Below are 22561 nucleotides of genomic sequence, written 5' to 3' on the forward strand. Positions count from 1 at the left end.
CTTAAAGTGTTGGTAAAGTCTTGTTTTTTTTTTTTAGTTAAAAATAACAAACATGTTATACCTGCTCTGTGTAGTGGTTTTGCACAGAGCAGCCTGGATCCTCCTCTTCTCGGGTCCCTCTTCGGTACTCCTGGCCCCTCCCTCCTGATGAGTGCCCCTACAACAAGCAGCTTGCTATGGGGGCACCCGAGCCACAACTCCCTGTGTCCATTCAGACACGGAGCTGCAGCCCGCCCCCTTTCTTTACTTATTGGCTGACTGTCTTTGATTGACAGCTGCGGGAGCCAGTGGCACCGCTGTCTCAGCCAATGAGGAGGGGAGTCCCGGGCAGCCGAGACAATCCTACAACATCGCTGCATCTAGAAGGGGCTCAGGTAAGTATTCGGGGGGCTGAGGGGAGCTACTGCACACAGAAGGCTTTTTATCTTAATGCTTAGAATGCATTAAGATAAAAAACCTCCTGCCTTTACAATCACTTTAACAGTTCTCTGGTGTTCCTGATCTTTATTATTGTTCCAGATCAGTGGCTTAGAAGTATTTAAGCTTGTATTAGCATAACGACTAAGCATTTAGAATTGTTAAGAATTCAGCAGTGGTTTACTTCAGAGTGGCCCTTACTATTCCTTTTGCTGTTCCATCTAACAGTACCTGTGCTGATGTTCTCTGATGTCTTTCTCTCTAGTTCTCTAGCAATCCCTAGATAGCAGCATGAAAACCTAGTGTAAGAGCCAACTTTACCCTCAGAAGTCAGATCTGCAATGCCTACTGTATGTACAATAAATCTGCCCAGATATGATGACATCATCCTTCCTATCCCAATTGACTGAATAATATTTTTTTCGACTGGCTGACTGAGGTCACTGCATTGAGTAAAAGGTTTTTCTGTCATACAGATAGGGGGGTACAGATGTTGGTTATCTTTGGAGTTAAAGAAAAACAGTATCCTTAACCACTTGCCGACTGCCCTATAGCAGATTCATTGCTACAGGGCGGCCACACTGTGCAGAATCACGCACAGTGCCTTGAAAAATTATTCATACCCCTTGAAATGTTACACATTTTGTCATGTTACAACCAAAAACGTAAATGTATTTTATTAGGATTTTATGTGATAGACCAGTGATTGCACACAAGATGTTTTGGAACTACATTTCCCATGATGCTCATGCACTCTGCAGTGTAGTTGAGCATCATGGGAAATGTAGTTCCAAACCATCTGGGGTGCCAATGTTCGACATCACTGTGATGGACCAACACAAAGCAGCACATAAATGTGAATTGATAGGAAAATGATAATCTTTTTCAATTTTTTTTACAAATAAATATGTGAAAAGTGTGGTGTGCATTTGTATTCAGTCCCCTTTACTCTAATACCCCTAACTAAAATCTAGTGGAACCAATTGCCTTCAGAAGTCACCTAATTAGTAAATAGAGAACACCTAAGTGTAACTTAATCTCAGCATAAATGCAGCTGTTCTGTGAAGCCCTCAGAGGTTTGTTAGAGAACCTTAGTGAACAAACAGCATCATGAAGGTCAAGGAACACACCAGACAGGTCAGGGATAAAGTTGTGGAGAAGTTTAAAGCAGGGTTAGGTTATAAAAAAATATCCCAAGCTTTGAACATCTCAAGGAGCACTGTTCAATCCATCATCTGAAAATGAGTATGGCACAACTGCAAACCTACCAAGACATGGCCGTCCACCTAAACTGACAGGCCGGGCAAGGAGAGCATTAATCGGAGAAGCAGCCAAGAGGCCCATGGTAACTCTGGAGGAGCTGCAGAGATCCACAGCTCAGGTGGGAGAATCTGTCCATAGGACAACTATTAGTCGTACACTCCACAAATCTGGCCTTTATGGAAGAGTGGCAAGAAGAAAACCATTGTTTAAAGAAAGCCATAAGAAGTCCCATTTGCAGTTTGTGAGAAGCCATGTGAGGGACACAGCAAACATGTGGAAGGTGCTCTGGTCAGATGAGACCAAAATTTAACTTTTTGGCCTAGAAGCAAAAGCTATGTGTGGCAGAAAACCAACACTGCACATCACCCTGAACACACCATCCCCACCGTGAAAAATGGTGGTGGCAGCATCATGTTGTGGGGATGCTTTTCTATAGCAGGGACAGGGAAGCTGGTCAGAGTTGATGGAAAGATGGATGGAGCCAAATACAGGGCAATCTTAGTAGAAAACCTGTTAGAGTCTGCAAAAGACTTGAGACTGGGGTGGAGGTTCGTCTTCTAGCAGGACAAGGACCCTAAACATACAGCCAGAGCTACAATGGAATGGTTTAGATCAAAGCATATTCATGTGTTATAGAATGGCCCAGTCAAAGTCCAGAACTAAATCCAATTGAGAATCTGTGGCAAGACTTGAAAATTGCTGTTCACAGACTATATCCAATCTGACGGAGCGTCAGCTATTTTGCAAAGAAGAATGGGCAAAAATGTCAATCTAGATGTGCAAAGCTGGTAGAGACATCCCCAAAAAGACTTGCAGATGTAATTGCAACAATGTATTGGGGGCTGAATACAGATGCACGCCACACTTTGAAGATATTTATTTGTAAAAAAATTTGAAAACCATTTAGCATTTTCCTTCCACTTCACAATTATGTGCCACTTTGTGTTGGTCTATCACATAGAATCCCAATAAAATACATTTACTTTTGTGGTTGTAACAGGACAAAATGTGGAAAATTTCAAAGGGTATAAATACTTTTTCAATGCACTGTGTATATATATATGTGATTCTGCACTTCCGGGTATTGTGAGCGCGCGCACCACTGGCGCACCGCTTCTGCTGTCATTTGTCACAGCAGAAGCCGATCAGTGGGTGTTGGCCAATGGATGTCCACCAGCACCTGCTGATCGTCAGGAAAACACACAGAACGGAGCTCTGCCTATGTAAACAAGGCAGAGCTTCATCCTGACAGGGAGGGAAGTGATCCATCACTTCCCTTAGTAAAAGCACCATACATAGTACACACAAACACTGGCTAGGCACATATTTAACCCTTTGATCGGCCTAGCTGTATAACCCCTTCCCAGCCAGTGTCATCAGTACAGTGACAGTGTATATTTTTAGCACTGATCACTGTATTAGTGTCACTGATTCTCACAAAGTGTCAGTTAGTGTCAGAATGTCCACCGCAATATCTCAGTCCCACTATAAGTCTCTGCCACCATTACTAGTATAAAAAAATATTCCAGTATATATCCCATAGTTTGCAGACGGTATAACTTTTGCGAAAACCAATCAATTTATGCTTATTGGAATTTTTTTTTTTACCAAAAATATGTAGCAGAAGAAATATTGGCCTAAATTTATGCAGAAATTAGATTTTTTAACATTTTTTATTAGATATATTTTATAGCAGAAAGTAAAAAATATTGTGTTTTTTTTTGTTTTTTTTTTTCGATCTTTTTATATTTATTGCGTAAAAAATAAAAAAACACAGTTGTGATCATATACCACCAAAAGAAGAGTCTATTTGTGGGGAAAAAATTATGTAAATTTTACTTGGGTACAGCATCGCATGACCACGCAAATTGTCAGTTAAAGTAACGCAGTGCCATATTTCAAAAGGGCCTGGTCGTGAAGGCGGCTAAATCTTCCGCAGTGCAAGTGGTTAAAGTACAACTTTCACAAATTTCCCATTTTTAAAACAGAAAAAGCTATCACCATGTTCTTTCATTTGACCAAACATGTATTCTGTGCGTTGGCGGATCCTTCAGACATTAATGCACAGTTATGCCAGGTCTGAAGAGAGGTTAACAACACTATTGTTACAATGTGAATTATACAATTATAGGTTCTCCATTCCATTTTCTAGCCAATAAGCTTAAAAGACTTCAGCGTAGCCTCTTTTAAACTATGCTATGCCAGCCTCTTTTACCTAATGCTAGTCATAATTTGCCCTTTACTTTATTGGTGGATGCCAGGGTATAAAGTAAGCCTGTTCTGATCTTATATCATCTGAAGGTAATCTAATCTGTGCTATGGCCATTGTCTGTCTGACTATATGCATCACTCTACATTAGTAAGTGTATTCAGTCAGTGTAGATCCGTGCATTAACTTGTGCTAGGTATCTCATTGTATGTCTGTCAGTTGTGTAAAATGATTAGATAACCAGGACATACACCAACATACACACCCAATCCTAAATATTAGACAAGATACACATACAGTAAATACATACATATAAAATGAAAAAATCATATTAATAATTGGGATTTGTTCTTTTCCTCATGGAATGGGTCTACTTGGAAAAAGAGCTAATAGTGCCGTTCTGGTGTCACAGAGAACTAATCATATTGATCTGTTGAAGATCTGATAGTCCTGTTCTATTAGAACAATGCGATGCATACTATGCAAATTATGACTTAAACAGCCCGGAGCCCGATTTTTTTTTTTTTTTGTTATGCGGTTTACTACCGCTTTAAAGTGATACTAAAGGATAGTTTTTAATTTTTTAAAAATAACAAACATGTCATACTTACCTCCACTGTGCAGCTTGTTTTGCAAAGAGTGGCCCCGAACATCCATTTCTGGGGTCCCTCAGCAGCTCTTGCGGCTCCTCCCCACATTAGATAACCCTCTTGGAGAATTGCTTTCCCGAGGGGGTTACCTTGCAGGCGCGCTCCCCCCGAGTCCAGCATTCGGCACCCATTGAGGCCGAATGCAGGACTTGGCCCCGCCCCCCGGCGCCCGCCTCATTGGATTTGATTGACAGCAGCGGGAGCCAATGGTCACGGTGTGAAAGCACTTGATTTTATGGCACCATGGTCACTTCACCACAACACATGTTTTTCGCACCTGCCTCTTGGGCCGGGCCTTTTGGCCAGGACCAGGGGAAATTTTTATGCCTGGCCGGAGGGCCGGCCATTGTATAGCACAATGGCCACTTTCACTCTCCCATCTCACTATCTTCCCCACTCTTTCTTTTACCCCTGTTTGTCACCTTTTTGTCTTTTTTTGGTTGTCTTTGTATACACGTTTTGTCACTGTGTGGCGAGTAGGGTGTGGGTCCTCGGGCCTACTCTGAAAGTCTTGGGAGGGGGTGGACATAGGCCTTTTGGCTTGGTTCGCCCTCTCCTTTGAGGGGTCTCTCTTCGGGAGAGCCCCACTGTACTTGGGTTGGTCTGCTTCGGCAGTCCTTCCAGTTGTGGGGGTCTGCCTGGTTTTGGCCGGATGGACCCTTTGTCTGAGTACCTCAGTCCCTGTCTGGAGCCTAACGCCCCGGGGGATCAGGGTAAGGTCCTTCCCTAGTGGAGGACTCTGTACACCCGTTGCACGTTTTTGTGTTTCACTCTCTATGTGTGGGCACTTTTTTTTGGCACCGGGTGGAAGTTTTTGAGGTGTGTTTTGCACGCCACTGGCTTTTCGATAGAGGGAGCCAATGGCTGCGCTGCTATCAATCTATCCAATCAAGAGCCGGGAACCCGTGGAGATAGGGACGGCGGGGACACGCAGACGGAAATTCAGGGATCAAGTAAGTAAAACGGGGGGGCTGGTGTTTTTTCACCTTAATGCATAGGATGCATTAAAGTGACAAAACACGTACCTTTATAACCCCTTTAAGGTGGTCCCCTATGATGAGCTTTTTCCCATCCTCTCTATAGATGTTGTGTACTAAGAGACAGTGACCTTAGAACACTTCTGTTTTTTTAAGAAAGCAAATAATACCCTACAACTATTTTTTTGTTTGAAAAAAGCTGAAAAATCAATGTACTAATGTTTTTAAATATGAGTGTCATATGTTTTTCTAAATAAATAATGCTAAATGCAGCATTGAATGAGGCTTTCTTTCCTAACAGTGGTGTCCTTTGTGACGGTACTATGTTTCCATAAAATAATTGCTTCCTTTCTTATGTCATCCCAGTCTTTCATACAAGCAGCAGTTGTCTGGTAACTAAATTAAGATCTACCTCTGTACAACTTCATTGTATAGCTACGTTAAACCCCTACACTTTAATGCTGATATATCATTTATACTTTCTATACAAAGTCCTTCTCATCACAGTCCATCTAATCAGAGTACTGTGGCTCATGCTTGCTTAGGCCGGCCATACACGGAGTGAATTTCTTTCCTGCAACCACAGGTTGCACCAGCTACTATAATCACAGGTAAAACCCAGCATGCTGGTTGTACCCAAGTTGATCAATCAGTATATTGAAGTATGATTAGGCTGAAGTACATTCAGCCTGCCCATACAGGGTTCAAATCTCGGCTGGTTCCTGCTGAATGATTTGAACCGTGTATAGCTTGCCTTATAGTCTTCAAATAGCATTTCCAGTTATTGTCTTTAAGGGGCTTTGCGGCTTAGTAAGCTGCTGTATGACCCCAAAATCAAATCAATCACCAAAAATGGTAATGATCTGTCAACACTTTAAAGTTTAGATTCTAGTAAATATATTGACATTGAGATTCTTAAAGTGTATGTAAGCCTAGCAATGAGCTTCTCTTTATTTGTTCCCATAGGAATGCAGCACTTTTGCTAAATTCCCTTTTGTATATTTGTGATTTCATAGCAGTCAGAAGTGGGTTGCAGGTTGCCTATTTGCACCTCAACAGGAGTGATTTCTGAGCATAGATTGTATTTCTCGTCCACTTGTTTGATCTTGCCCAACAGGGTGTGCTAGAGAGATATCATTCTGTGTTATGGATGTTTAATGACTTTGCCAATCATCAGGCTAAGGAGGCCTGATTTTGCACAGTGAGAGCACTGTGAAATGTCTGGGATACTCTTGCTCTGTCTCTTCTCTAATAATCTACTGTCCTGTAAGGATGTCACCATAAGAAGATCCGTGTCTCTATCAGACCTTGGGGTCTAGGTGGAAGGGGTGCAGGGATCCCCCCTCCTGGGAGATATTAAGGAAGATGTTGATTGTTGGAGCCAAGAGTGTCCAGTCTAGAGGAAACTAACCGTCAATGTCTTCTCCAAATGGAAATGTGGTTAGAGACTAGCTGAGTGGGAAATATACACAGGAACCTTCCCATGTTCTCCTCACCTGGGACATAAAAACAGATACCAGTTTAACCTTTAAATGCCAAGGAACCAAAACGTTGCAAGAATCCAACCTGCATAGTCTCTTTTTAGAATGTAAAAGAGACAATAAAATCGACGAAAAAGAGATTGAACCTAGCCTGATATTTGAGGTCATACTTTATATGTGTCCTGGGTCCCCACTACTGCACAGCATTTCCTTCACACATTTCAATGCAGAAAACAGTCCTTGGCTTGTTTTTGATGTTTTATTAGGAGTTGATAACTTGGATGGGGTAGAGAAATATGGGATGCCCAACTTGAAAAATGTCCAAAACTATGAACAAAGGGATACTTCCTCCCTATTTACAAAAAGGTCCTCTTCTTCATTCCTCCTGCACAAACTTGGTTTTTACAGCACAGCACCTGCTGCTCACTCCTGTGGGAACTAGTAGAATGTTACTAAATCAGTAAAGGCCCATTATACGCAGTAACTGTTAGTCCCTTGACAAAGTATTGCAATGTGATTGAACAGCATGACATTCCTCCCTCTGCTTCCCTGTGGCCACTGATCCCAGCTCTACTTGCTTGCAGAAAATGCTAGCCCACCTGGCTTCTACCAGCTACGCCTCACTGATCTTCCTCCCAGTCCTCTTGATTGACTTTTCACCGTAGTCCTGTCCAACTGCCTCGCACACAGGGCAACCTCCCGGGGCAAGGTTAGATGAAGACTTGGCACTACAAGGTCTTTAAGAGAGGCCTGCTACAGATGATAGTCTCTCCCCTTGTCTGTCCCTGCACCATGCTGATCTACTCGCTGTCTCTCCTTGCTCTTCCCCGCTGTTTTTCCATCATGAATCTTTCCACTGCCTCCTGTGTTAGGACCCTTCCAGGCCAACTTTCTTGAACACCCGGCCCAAAGCAACCCCCCCCCCAGTAAGGGGTCCCTCCAGAGCCACCAACAGCCTCTCCTCAGTACTGCTTTTTCATCTTCCACCTGACTCCCCTGCTGAAATAGCCCATGACTATTTATGGGGTTGTCTCAGTCCCCTGCAAGCCCACTTCTAGGGATTGGCTGAGGCTCCATAAATATTAATGTCAGCTTCTCCTAACCCCCACCCTCTAGTTCTAGAAGGTTCTCCAACCTTCCAGACACCAGGGAGAGGCACCAGAGAGCTGCCAGGATGAGTCATCCAGCCCTGACCTCTAGTAACCCTGACCCAATTCAATGACTCAGGTTATTTATGACCAGTATATGCTTTTTCCAACTCTCAACACTAGTAGCACAGCCTAGAGGGTGCTACATATCCTAATCCACAACTCACCCTCTTTCCCCTACTGGACCTTGCAATAAATATGTTCTTATTTTAAAGTGGTTGGTAAAGGCAGAATTTTTTTTATACACTGAGCAAAATTATAAACGCAATACTTTTGTGTTTGCTCCTATTTATCATGAGCTGAACGCAAATATCTACAACTTTTTCTTTGTACACAAAAGGCCTATTTCTCTCAAATATTGTTCACAAATCTGTCTAAATCTGTGTTAGTGAGCACTTTTCCTTTGCCGAGATAATCCATCCACCTCACAGGTGTGGCATATCAAGATCGTGATTAGACAGCATGATTATTGCACAGGTGTGCCTTAGGCTGGCCACAATAAAAGGCCACTCTAAAATGTGCAGTTTTACTGTATTGGGGGGGGGGGCACATCTCCTTCACATAGAGTTGATCAGATTGTTGATTGTGGCCTGTGGAATGTTGGTCCATTCTCTTCAATGGCTGTGCAAAGTTGCTGGATATTGGCAGGAACTGGAACACGCTGTCGTATACGCCGGTCCAGAGCATCCCAAACATGCTCAGTGGGTGACATGTCCGGTGAGTATGCTGACCATGCAAGAACTGGGATGTTTTCAGCCTCCAGGAATTGTGTACAGATCCTTGCAACATGGGGCCGTGCATTATAATGCTGCAACATGAGGTGATGGTCGTGGATGAATGGCACAACAATGGGCCTTAGGATCTCCTCACTTTATCTCTGTGCATTCAAAATGCCATCAATAAAATGCACCTGTGTTAGTTGTCCATAGCATACGCCTGCCCATACCATAACCCCACCACCACCATAGGCCACTCAATCCACAACGTTAACATCAGAAAACCGCTCACCCACATGATGCCACACATGCTGTCTGCCATTTGCCCTGTACAGTGAAAAACGGGATTCATCCGTGAAGAGAACACCTCTCCAAAGTGCCAGACGCCATTGAATGTGAGCATCTGCCCACTCAAGTCAGTTACGATGAAGAACTGCAGTCAGGTCGAGACCCCAATGAGGACAACGAGCATGCAAATGAGTTTCCCTGAGACGGTTCCTGACAGTTTGTGCAGTAATTCTTTGGTTATGCAAACCGATTGTTGCAGCAGCTGTCCGGGTGGCTGGTCTCAGACGATCTTGGAGGTGAAGATGCTGAATGTGGAGGTCCTGGGCTGGTGTGGTTACATGTGGTCTGCGGTTGTGAGGCCAGTTGGATGTACTGCCAAATTCTCTGAAACGCCTTTGGAGATGGCTTATGGTAGAGAAATGGACATTCAATTCAAGGGCAACAGCTCTGGTGGACATTCCTGCAGTCAGCATGCCAATTGCATGCTCCCTTAAAACTTGCGACATCTGTGACATTGTGCTGTGTGATAAAACTGCACATTTTAGAGTGGCCTTTTATTGTGGTCAGCCTTAGGCACACCTGTGCAATAATCATTCTGTCTAATCAGCATCTTGATATGCCACACCTGTGAGGTGGATGGACTATCTCGGCAAAAGAGAAGTACTCACTAACACAGATTAAGCCCTGGTTCAAATTGGTGCTACTTTGAAGTTGCGCTACTTCACTTCACTTCACACATCAATCACAATGAATGACACACTGAAAAAAAAAAATCGCACAGACCGCCACCACAATCTGCCCCCTTTCGTATTTGCGTCAACTGGCATTTTGAAAGACCTTGCCACTAAAGGTAAACAGAAGTGTTGGTATCTTAATATATAGCGCACTGCCATTTGTTGGAGGAAATGTTTGGACCCACTATATCTATGGACCATCTGAGTACATAGTGCACCATCATTTGGTTGATGATAAGCACCTTATTTCTTGTTGCATTTTCTTCATTCGCAATGTAGCTGAAGATCAATATATCTTAATTGTACAGTGCAGGATACAGGCTGGAGTTTTATAGATCATGGGTTATAGACTGCTACCTTCAGGTGTTTGGACATTGGCAAAGCTTTGCTAGGCATGCCACCTAGACGACGTACTCCTATAACCCCACCCAACTCCACGTTACGCTCATTTTTGGTCTGTTTAACATACAATTGAAAAGGTTCTATTTTATCTGTTCAATAAATACAAAATATATCTGTTCATTATGTGAGAAATCTTGTAGGGCCATCATTTCCTGTATACCTTGCCTCTGCTGCACTGTTCATACACAGATATCTTGGTTGATTACAGACCATCCCCCTATGTTGTGAAGATAAGGAGAGTGGAGGTGTTTTGTATTCCTGACTCCTGGAAACTTTCTATTTTAAGGGAAACAAAGATGCTTTCCATAGATTATTTGAGTATGTGTTGTCACCTGAGGACAGGCAGTGTGCTACTGGCAGGATATCCAGATGAAAAGAAAGAAAAAAAGACTAAAACATAAAATGAATGCTGCCACTACATCCAAGGACTGGTAAACTGCCATATATTACATGTGCAGTAATCCAGGAGTTTTATGGTGTTCTTTAGTGAAATTATAGGGTGCTATTTTAGATTGCCAGAATGATTAGGCATATCTCAAGGTGCACTGTTTTACCAGCTCTAACTTTGTTTCTATGAGAGACATTAAGGCTCTATTCACACCTGAGCGTAGCAATTTACTAGCATTTTTCAGGCATTTTTTTAAAAGCGTTTTTACAAGCATTTTTTAAAGTATATTACAAGCGTTTTACAGCTTCAGCCATTTTTGTTTAGCCAATAGAAAGCACTGACTAGGGGGAGAAGAGGAAAAGGAAATTAGGGGTGGAGAGCTGCTATTTGAGCAGACAGCGCCCATGAAACGCTCCTATTGAATGTCCCGTACACAAGAGCGGATTTTCCGTCGGAAAAAACTTGGATGGTTTTTCCAAATGAATTCCGCTCAAGCTTGCCTGGCATACACACGGTCACGCAAATGTTCTCTGAACTTTCGACCGTTAAGAACGCGGTGACGTACAACATTACGACGAGCCGAGAAAATGAAGTTCAATGCTTCCGAGCATTCGTCAAATTGTTTCTGAGCACGCGTAGGAATTTTGCGCGTCGGAATTTGTACAGACGATCGCATTTTCGGATAGGAACTTTTCCCGACCGAGAAATTGAGAACATGCTCTCAATCTTTTGCTGACTGGAATTCCGCCAGCAAAAGTCCGATGGAGCATACACACGGTCGCATTTTCCAACCAAAAGCTCTCATCGGTCTTTTGCTGGCCGAATTTCCGATCGTGTGTACGGGGCATTAGTCTATGGAGCCAAAAACACTTGTAAACTGCCAAAAAGAAGATCATGTACTTTTTTCAGTGACAGGTGTTTTGCTTCAGGCGACAGCGCGCTCAGATGTCAACAGGGACCATTAAAATGAATGGGATTTGGCTTGTTGAGCATTTTAAAGCTACGGGCTTCCAGCAGAAAGTCACTCAGGTGTGAACAGGGCCTAAGGGTTAAATTTATAAAGCTGACATTCACCAAGCATTCACTGCATCTGCATCTTCCTTTTTAATTACAGTGATTCATTCACTTGTGGTGAATGCTTGATGAATGTCACAATCACTTATTTATAAATATATGTGTTCTAATTTTCTTAAAACATTTACTCCCCATCATTTACACTCCAGACAAGGTACAAAATATTGTCATAAATAATCTATAGCCCCTACATCACTATGCCTGCGTCTTGTTTTCAGATGAAATTTTTGATAGATATGATTTTGACCTTGATCAAATTTTTAGCTTACTAAAACCCAAAAAGCTTGCCGGAGAGATAAAGCTTTCCGTGTGCATTTATACGACTACATAGCAAAGATTCACCAACTGCAAATCGATTGCTGGAAACTAAGTTCAGGTTCCCTCTATGCATCACATGCAAGGAAATTCCAAGGTGGACATAACCTAATATTAAAGATGAGCTCCTGGTATGGCAGTTTTTACATGGTTACATTCGTCCAGCTTGGGCCAATGCCAGTATATACAGTGTGTGTATATACATGTTTTATACCTGTGTAAAAGCTGCACTACTGCTTACTGAACCCAGGGGGTCACCCATTGGGCACAACGCCATTCAGAGAACACTTTAATCTTTCTCAATGAATGCAAACTGTTCCCAAATTGGACAATGTGGAGATTGTGACATCACTGCTCTACCTCTCCACCTCGTCCAATCCAATTGACAAAATGCAAAGAATAGAACCTGTGCTGAGTTAGCGACGTTCTGTGTTCACAGTGCAGCAGGGCAGTACGGAGCTCAGATAGTAGTGTAGATCATTGTAGGTACAGTGCCTACTACAGCAATATCTAGCTTCCAGGAGGGTCCCAAGCAGTGGCACATACGTACTTACCTTGGTCCAAGCTGGACCAAATTTGAAGTCTCATTTTGTTTCAGTTAAAAGATTTTAATTTTGGAGAAAGTGAAAAGTTTGTCATCTTCATTCACGTCTGATATTTTTCAGGAAAGGCCAGTTTTTCTTAATTAAGCCACCTATTTCTCTTTTAATCAAGTACTTCATAGCAAAGAATACATTCTCCGGCTCCGGAGTCTAAAATTTTGCTTACTGACAGGGGACAATAGGGCACTCCGCCATCATTGCTTGAGTCTGTTTTTTCTCCTAGCTGCCATCCAGGATTTTTTTTTTAAAACTTCAATGGACACTAATTGGTTGGCCTTTTTGTAAGTTGCAAGGAAAATATGAAAGAGGTAAAAAACATCAAATGTCTATAGAAAGCAAACTGTTAACTATATATGAGTCGGTCTCAACACAGGCTTATTAAAATGTAAGGTCCACTCAGATTAGCACAAACACCTGACATGGGATTTGGTAAGGGGAAGTGGTAAGCCCCATACACACTATCAGATTTTCTGCTGATTTTTGTCTTCAGATGCATACAAATTGAAACTTCTAAGGTCTGACCTCATATTATATGTTTATGGTAAATCTGAAGATAAAAATCAGCAGAAAATCTGATAGTGTGTATGGGGCTTTAAAGTGGTTTAAAAAACATCTGAAATGAACAATGAACAAACCATATCCTCATACAGTGGGTTCCTGTCTCAGTCTATAGCAGTTAGTGTAAATTCTGTCTGCTTTTTCCTTCCTCTGCTATCTGCATGAATCACTTCTGACAGTTTTTCCAGACACCAAGCAATCCTTAACCGCTTCAATACCACTTATACACCTTCCTGCCCAGACCAATTTTCAGCTTTCAGCGCTGTCGCACTTTGAATGACAATTGCGCGGTCATGCTACACTGTACCCAAACTACATTTTTTATCTTTTTGTTCCCACAAATAGAGCTTTCTTTTGGTGGTATTTGATCACCTCTGGGATTTTTATTTTCTGATAAACAAATTAAAAAAAAAAACGAAAATTTTGAAAAAAAAAACGTTTTTTTTTTGTTTCTGTTACAAAACTTTGTAAAAAAGTAAGTTTTCTTCTTCACTGATGGGCACTGATGGGGCTGCACTGATGGGCACTGATAAGGCGACACTGGTGGGTACTGATGAGGTGGCACTGATGGGCACTGATGATGGACACTAATATGCGGCACTGATGGGGCACTGATAAGTGGCACTGATATGCAGTACTGATGGGTACACATAGGTGGCACTGGGCACTGAAAGGCGGCACTGATGGGCACTGAAAGGCAGCACTGATAGGCGGCATGGATGGACACTGATAGGCAGAATGGATGGGCACTGATAGGCGGCACGGATGGGCACTGATAGGTGGCACAGATGGGCATGGATAGGCACTGATATGTGGCACTGATGTACACTAATGGAGGGTACTGATGGGCATCACTGATTGGCAGGCATTATTTTTTGGCACTGATTGGCATCCACTGAGGGCACTGATTGGCATCCCTTGTGGGCAATGATTGCCATGCCTGGTGGCCATGGGTGGCATACCTGGTGGTGACAAGTGGTGGGCATCCCTGGTGGTCCTGGTGGCGTCTCTGGTGGTCCAGTGTGGGCATCCACAGGGGGCTACGCTGATAATCAATCAGCACAGACCCCCCCTGTCAGAGAAGCAGCCGATTGACTCTCCTCTACTCATGTCTGACAGACGCAAGTGAGGAAAAGCCGATCAACGGCTCTTCCTGTTTACACTGTGATCAGCCATGATTGGACACGGCTGATCACGTGGTAAAGAGTCTCCATCAGAAACTCTTTACCTAGATTGGAGTGACACACCGCAACAACGATCGCCGTGATGCGCGCCTCCGGGGGCGCACAGCGGCTTGTTATCCCGAAAGACGTCAAATGACGTCCAGTCAGGACAACACAACCACTTTGCTGACGTAACCACTACTATTCCTTTATATTGGCTTTTGAAATTTACAAATGCAGCAATCTAGATATTGGATGAAAGGTTTAGCACTGGGAAACACTGTTTGAAAGATAAAAAGTGCATTTTATAAACAAATCGATACATCAGACCAAAATGAGGGACAAATGAGGAGGAATGAGGGACAGAGGAACTTTGTTCCAAATCAGGGACAGTCCCTCGAAATCACAGCAGGTGATTGACAGCCTCAGATGTACATGTTTTCCTATGAGACTGTGTGTGCGTGTCCATTTTCTCCACTCAGGTCTCAGATTACACTCAGCTGTCTGTTCTAAGCTGTGCACTGTGTTACATCATATCCTTGCCACCTTCCTCCAGGAAACTAAGAAATATCCTTTAATCAGTGTACTTTGGAATGTTGTAGAAGAGAGAAGGCTGCAAATAAACAGGTACAGCTTATGTGGGAGGATTGATTCAACTCACTTTAATTTTCTTCATGTGCTTTTATCTTTTAGCTTGTTAATGTAAGGAATTATCAGGCTAGAGAAAAACATTCATATATTTTAATATGTAAAATCATTCCATATTTCCTGATCTGTCCATAGCCATTTTGTTAACCTGCACCGCTCATAGATTATAAAAATTGGGATTAAACTGCTAAAATAGAAAGGGCTAAGAGGTAGGATCATCGGGTATTTTTTTTATTGTAGATTAAAAGGAAGAGAGAAGATGTGTAGTAGAGAAATGGGATCACAATGTGACCCAAAGGCAGTTTTTTTAAAAGTGCTGAGTAACAAATTTGTTGAAAAATTACTTAACTATTCAACGCCTCCTTGGCCACATTAGGTATTACTTTTGGGTTTCTGATCTTTGTCTTGGGAGATGAATTTGGAATTTGTTAATAGAGAGAGAAAAGTTAAAAAATTCAATAAAAAGTCTGGCTTTTCAAGGCAATTCCACCAAAAATGAACAAAAAAAACCTCTAATAACATGAAAAATATATTTTGGGAGATCCATTCTCAGGTTAAAACCTTCCTTTGAGTACACAAGGTCTTTTTCATGGCTAACTTTCATTTTATGTGCATTAAAACTAGCTGAAAGGCATCCATCATCCTATACAGTGAACTCAGAGCAAGCTTTATGCCGCGTACACACGAGCGGAATTTCTGACAGAAAGAGTCCGATGGGAGCTTTTCATCGTATATTCCGACCGTGCGTATGCCCCATCGGACTTTTTCTGTCGAAAATTCAGACGGACTTAGATAGAGAACATGTTCTATATTTTTCCAATGGAACAAATTACTATTGGGAAACCCGCTCCTCTGTATGCTGTTCTGACGCACCAAAAACGACGCATGCTCTGAAGCTGGCTATTGAACTTCCGTTTTCTAGTCCCGTTGTACGTGTTGTACGTCACCGCGTTCTGGAAGGTCGGAATTTGGTGTGACCATGTGTATGCAAGACAGCTTGAGCGTAATTCAGTCGGAACTCCGTTCAGAGTTTATTCCGACAGCAAAACCAGTCGTATGTACAGGGCATAAGGGTTACAAGCCGCAGGAGATGTTTGGTATATCTGGTTCTCCATTTCAAGGAGAACCCCAGCCCCTCTGACACACCTGGTTGAATGAAAGTTAAGTATAGATACCTTTCACTTAGATGTGAATTAGCACCAGGAAATAGACAAGACAGTGTAGTAGTAAATTTACTCAATGTGTTGGTAAGGGTTAGAATAAATGGAGGTTTGAGCATAAATGAGTTGTTATCAGATAGAACTAGAGAGGTTTCTGACTGATGCCCACAGCTGACTGCGCGCACTTTAGACCTCACATTATGTATTTGAGATGCACATCATTCGCACACTAGAGACTATCAACTTACAAGTCCCCATTTTAATTCCTACCCATGGTCCTATTTGTCTAAAAGTGTCCCCGAAAATACAAAGGCAACACACTTATTAATATGTGTTAATGACTCACCTACGTTTTATGTACTACGATAGTCTGCATTTGCCATTTCGGAATAGTTCAAGGGCAGGTGCCTACATTTCCAGTTATATCAATCTCTATAATGTACATTGCTGCAATGATAGGCCATTCATACGTTACCAGCAGATCCATAAATCTGTTTTACCCAAAGGTCACACTGAATAAAGTTCCATCAGACTTTATACTGAACACTACGATATGCAAATGTAAAGCATTCCTTTTGCACTAGGAATGAGAATCAGGACTAGAGACACAAACATGTACACTAAATACTCTACGTCTTCAATTCATCAACTGAGGATGGCAATACACAAGATTTGACTCCCATATTAACCCTTTCATGTTAACATTTCTGATCCAAATATATTGTTCTTTTTAAAATAACTTTGGCATTACTATGGTGGCACTTCCACATTTCTTATAGCAGCCCCATTTTGTGTATCACATACTTTAGGACTGTTAGGGGAGTATTTTAAAGGCAAAGCTACATTCCACTATGTCAACAGTTTCCCAATGCAACAAGAATAATTTAAATATTTCCAGGACAGCACAAACAAACCAGACCAGCACATGTAAACATAGCCTGGAATAAATAATGTAATAATTAAAGTGGTTGTAAACCCTTACATATACCCAGTGAAAGGACGTTCCTCAGGTGATACACATATAGACATAGATGTTTCCCAGTTGTGCAACTTTATAGGCACTTCAAACGCATAACAGATAAATTGATAAAACCAGATATTTATTATGAATCATCAGTAAAAGACAGAAACATGAAATATACATTATGTGAACAACTGAAAACGCACCAACTCCACACCTTTATAGAGGTCACATCATTTTAGCTGTGTTGTCTAAAGTCAGCCCATACTCATATTACTACTCAGTGTGAGATCTGCCATTCCATAATGGGTCCATAGGTGCAGGACCCCGTGTGCCAGGCCTCAGTGCTCCCTGGTGTTTCTAGGTTGAGTGTAGCACCTTTTGGATGCTCCTCTTTACGATTGGCTCTTCTATCCAGTACAACTCACATTACCTCCAAGGTTGAGTGGAAAGGCAGAAAGTTCTGAGACTCTGTTTTTAAACCAAACATGAAATGTGATTTGATGCACCAACGGACGACTACAAGGTTACCTCTTATACCCCTGATGAAGGAGCCACATAGTCTCTGAAACGCGTCGGATGGAGGATACCAGATTGTATCATTATCTTTCTGTTTCAGTTGGTGTATTTTCAGTTGTTCCCATCATGTATATTTCATGTTTTCTGTCTTTTACTGATGATTTATAATAAATATCTGTTTTTATCAATTTTTCTGTTATGTGTTTGAAGTGCCTATAAAGTCCCACAACTAAGGAACCTCTATGTCTATATTCGAATTTAGGGATGTGGCACACTCTGGAGTCTAATCACTGATACCCCCATACTCAGGTGATACAAAGAGATGAAACAAATCCTCCTAAATATGTTGTACCCGTTTATCTATAGTCTTTTCTTCTCTACAGCCATTCAAAGTCCAGAACTAATAAGCTTGTCAGAACTGTGGGAAAAAAGGAGGCGGAGGGGGTTACACTCTGCATAGCTCAGTGAGAAGAGCCGATTGGACGGAAGGAAGCCCCCCCTTCAGACAGCTCACAGGAACAGAGTTGAGGCTGTCAATCACCCGGAGCTCTCCTGGTCACCTTTTTTCTCTTGGTGTCAGGAAAGTTTGTAAAAAGTGGTTCACGCTGAAAGCAGAGAACAAAGCAACAGATTGAAATGACACTTAGTGCTCTTAATTGAGACAAGTACACACTATAGAGCTGTATGCTTTATTCAAATTTCATAATATATAAGTCCACAAACAGGTATGGAAAAAGCAGACAGTTCTCGGCAATAAAACGGCAGGGACACCTCGTGAGGAGAAACACACTTCAGTTTTGCTGAATAGTCTGAGTGACTGATCCTCCACCAACAAATCCAAACTCTTACCATATGGGATGGACCTCTGAACTAAGATAAGGTCATGCAGGCTTGTATCCACAAATGGGGTGGAGGCGGTTAGTAGGTGAACCAGATAGGACCAGTTGATCCAAGAGCGAGGATATGGATGGATGGATATGAATGAAAAAGAGACACGATCTAAGTGTTCTTCGTAAAGTACATTTTTTAAGATAATCCACAGTACATTAAAAAACTGGGAGCCATAATAAAAGTGCTGAGACAGCAATCCAATAAAGCGGCAGTGTAAAGCGGCAGTGTAAAGCGGCAGTGTAAAACGGCGTGTAAATGAATGCCAATGGAAAGAACAAGCAGTGTAACAGAGATGACTGCGGGTGAAGTCCACACGATAGCTCCTTCCCCATATGCCATAAATGTTTGATAGCTGAAGGATCGTTCGTGCATATGATGTGGGAGTGCAACAGAGTTCGTCCCCTTTGGTCCCAGGTCACTCAGTTTATTGGGGACACATTTGACCTCCCGAACATATGCAGTCCTATGGTTTGGGGCTCTTGGGAATAATATAAGATGAGCACATGGGAACGAATATGAGAACACTTTTAAGACCGATATTTTTTTGTGTCCGCAAATTTATTGCAATACATTGGATTAGGACAGATTACCTTACATTATCAGCCTGGAAATCCTTGGTCAACTCTAATGTTACCTTATATAGAATGACATATGATGCTAGGGGGTGTTCAAAGAAGTTTACTAGAATTTGGGCTGGATGGGTGGAATCCATGGAAACAGTTAGTGACAGTCCTTGAGTGGGGGAGAAATAGCATAATATTTTGGAAGGTTTATGGGATAGTTTATGGGACGCTACACGCTTTCTTCCAACCTGATATGAGAACTCTGTACCCTGTCTGTACACATGCGGATATTTGTAAAAGATGTATGGAATACGTGCCTTGTAGTGATAAAGCATTGTTATACTTGATTTTGCCCATCTGTACTCTGTAATTTGTTTATTTTTATTGTTTTGTGCATATAAAAACTGTTTTAAAAAAAAAAAAAAAGGCAAAACTTTTTTTGGGGTGTTTGGATAGAATTAAGAGGAAATAGAACACCTTGTAAAGTTTTTGGCTGTCTGTGTCCCCATTAGGGAGATTCAGCCTATTTATTTGTCCTGGTGCCTGTTTACACAGAGAATGAAAGAAAAAGGAAATTCCAAATTTTGAGTGGTCACCAGAACAGGAATAGAGAGGAAATCTTCCAATAGGAAAATATTAGCTGGTGATCCTTTTGACTACGAGGGATTTCCTCTCACTTCCTGTTTTGACTATGGGACAGGAAGTGAAGGGAAATCTCCCCAATGGGACACAGATGACGTAAAACCTTGGCAGGGATTATAATGCCTCATGTACACAGGACGGTTTTTAAATTCACTTAGAAGCCAACAGCAGGTTTGCAGAAAGAATGCCTGGTGCCTGTAAAAGTGTCTCTTGGGCATTAATTAATTTAATTGGCGAGAATAAATCATTTATTGTGGCGATTAAACTGAATTAATGCTCAAGCACTAGCTTTTAGATGCATTTAGGGGCGTTTAGCAGCTTTTGGCAGCGCCAAGCCTTTTTTCTGCCCAAACTCTGCTGCTTCTGGAGGCACTGGCAGTTGTTTTTTTTCCTGCCTCTAAAAGCCTCTATAAGCTCCTGCCACTAACCGTGCTAAAAGCCTATGTGTGCATAGTTGCCAACATTGCACAAAAAAAAATTTGTGGGACACTTTTTTGGCAGTAGGCGAAGCCGTATAATAATTAGGGGGTGGGGCATGCGTTTGTAGGCTTGGCATAGCAATAAAAAAGAAGCGTGACGCGGCTAAAATGGGCGTGGATTACGTGAAATAGTGGGTGTGGCTTAAGTGGGCATTTCTCAAAGGGGGTGTAGTTAGAGTCTGAGATGAATGAGGGATGGAGAGGGAAAGGGGGAGAGAGGAATGAAGGGACAGCAGCCCTAGATCCTACACAACAATAGAAATATGTGTATTCTAGAAAGTTTAACAATCAGCAGATGAAGATACTCCAAACACCTGGTGTTAGCGCTTCAATCATCCCGGCACCATGATTGTTATGGTGTCAGGATGATTGAAGTGCATTATTTCTATTATTATATTGTAATATAAAATGAAATCATTCAACTCACCATAATGCCAAATCAGTGGGATCCCTGAGCGTGTCACTAGCCACGTCGCCTGCCACCAGCAGAGTCCTTCCTTGCATCAGGTGCCCCCAGCAGAGTCTGTCCTTGCATCAGGTGTCCCCAGCAGAGTCCGTCCTTGCATCAGGTGCCCCCAGCAGAGTCTGTCCTTGCATCAGGTGTACCCAGCAGAGTCTGTCCTTGCATCAGGTGCCCCCAGCAGAGTCCGTCCTTGCATCAGGTGTCCCCAGCAGAGTCCGTCCTTGCACCAGGTGCCCCCAGCAGAGTCTGTCCTTGCATCAGGTGTCCCCAGCAGAGTCCGTCCTTGCATCAGGTGTCCCCAGCAGAGTCCGTCCTTGCATCAGGAGCCCCCAGCAGAGTCTGTCCTTGCATCAGGTGCCCCTAGCAGAGTCCGTCCTTGCATCAGCTGTCCCCAGCAGAGTCCATCCTTGCATTAGGTGCCCCCAGCAGAGTCTGTCCTTGCATCAGGTGTCCCCAGCAGAGTCCGTCCTTGCATCAGGTGCCACAACACATAGCAATGCGCCCGCTTTTTGTGCAACGTGCTGTGGTGCAATTTATTGTAAATTTTAAAATATACACACCCCAGTGTATATACTGTGTATTTTGGTGCACTGCATTGTTTAAAAAGGGTCATGCACGTTTCTTCTTTTGTTGTGGTACGTTGGCAGCCTATTAATGGCCTGCCTTAACATATTGCATGTTATTATGTGTACATTAACACCTTGCAGCAGAATGCTTGGAAATGGGCCATTAATTTGCTTAAAAGCAAAATATAATTTTTATCATATATATATTTTTAATAAAATACTTGTTTTCACCTTGCTTTCTTCCCTTGTTGTGTCTCAGTTTTGTTAATCTCCTGCAATCTCTTTGCAGTCACTTCTTCTCTTTAATCAATCTTAGGGCTGATTTCTATATGGTGATAGCAGTGGACCAAGCCTGTAATATATGTTGAAATGGACACTTGTATTCTCCACTGGAAGAAAGCGTGACAGGGTGACAATGCAAAAGAAAAATTTGGAGACAGGAAATGAGCGTTGTCAGGAGCTGGATCATTAGGCATTATTTATTGAAAACTACAGATTTAAAAATGTTGAAAATTGCTTTTAGTTAGAGATTTTAGTGATTAGTTTTCCATATACTTTAGGATTCACATCACTCCAGCACTGTGGTTTCAACCAACTCCCCTGTGATCCATGCCTCCCTCTTGCATAGTGATAAATTAAGTATGAAGCCTAAACATTACTGCATGTCTTATGCCTATCTGACTCACTGATGGATTACTTTATACTAGCAATGAACCGTCACTCACCTACTCTTACAGCTAAAAACTGTTAGCTTTATTCTTATATTTGAAAGTGGAATATACTTGAAGGTTAACAGTCCTGCTACAATGGATACAGAAAGAGTAATAGAAGGGTAGAAATGCTTTACCTTTGTTGGAGATTATTGTGCTCCAGGTACTCTTAAGTCTCAAGGCCTAGGCTCCTGGTAATGTCAACTGTTTAGCAGTGAAGTATTAAATGATATCTAAACCCAAGAAATAAAATGTAATACATTGCGGCCTAAAAGTCCTTAGATGTGATGGTTTTATTGGGTTTCTTTTTTCGGGCTAAGTACATTTTATGCAAATACAAAATATATCTGTTGATCTTACTAGTAGTGCAGTGTCCTTGTAGCTTCCTCTGAAGGAAACCAAAATCTCATTTAATGTTATCTTCTCTACTTTAAGGGTCCTTTCACACTGGGGCGGTTTGCGCTAATAATAGCGCCTGCAAACCGACCCGAAACAGCCGCTGCTTTAATTCCAGTGTGAAAGCCCCGAGGGCTTTCACACTGGAGCGGTGCGCTGGCAGGACGGTAAAAAAAGT

Source organism: Aquarana catesbeiana, linkage group LG05 (assembly GCF_042186555.1).
Source record: "Aquarana catesbeiana isolate 2022-GZ linkage group LG05, ASM4218655v1, whole genome shotgun sequence".
NCBI lineage: Eukaryota > Metazoa > Chordata > Amphibia > Anura > Ranidae > Aquarana > Aquarana catesbeiana.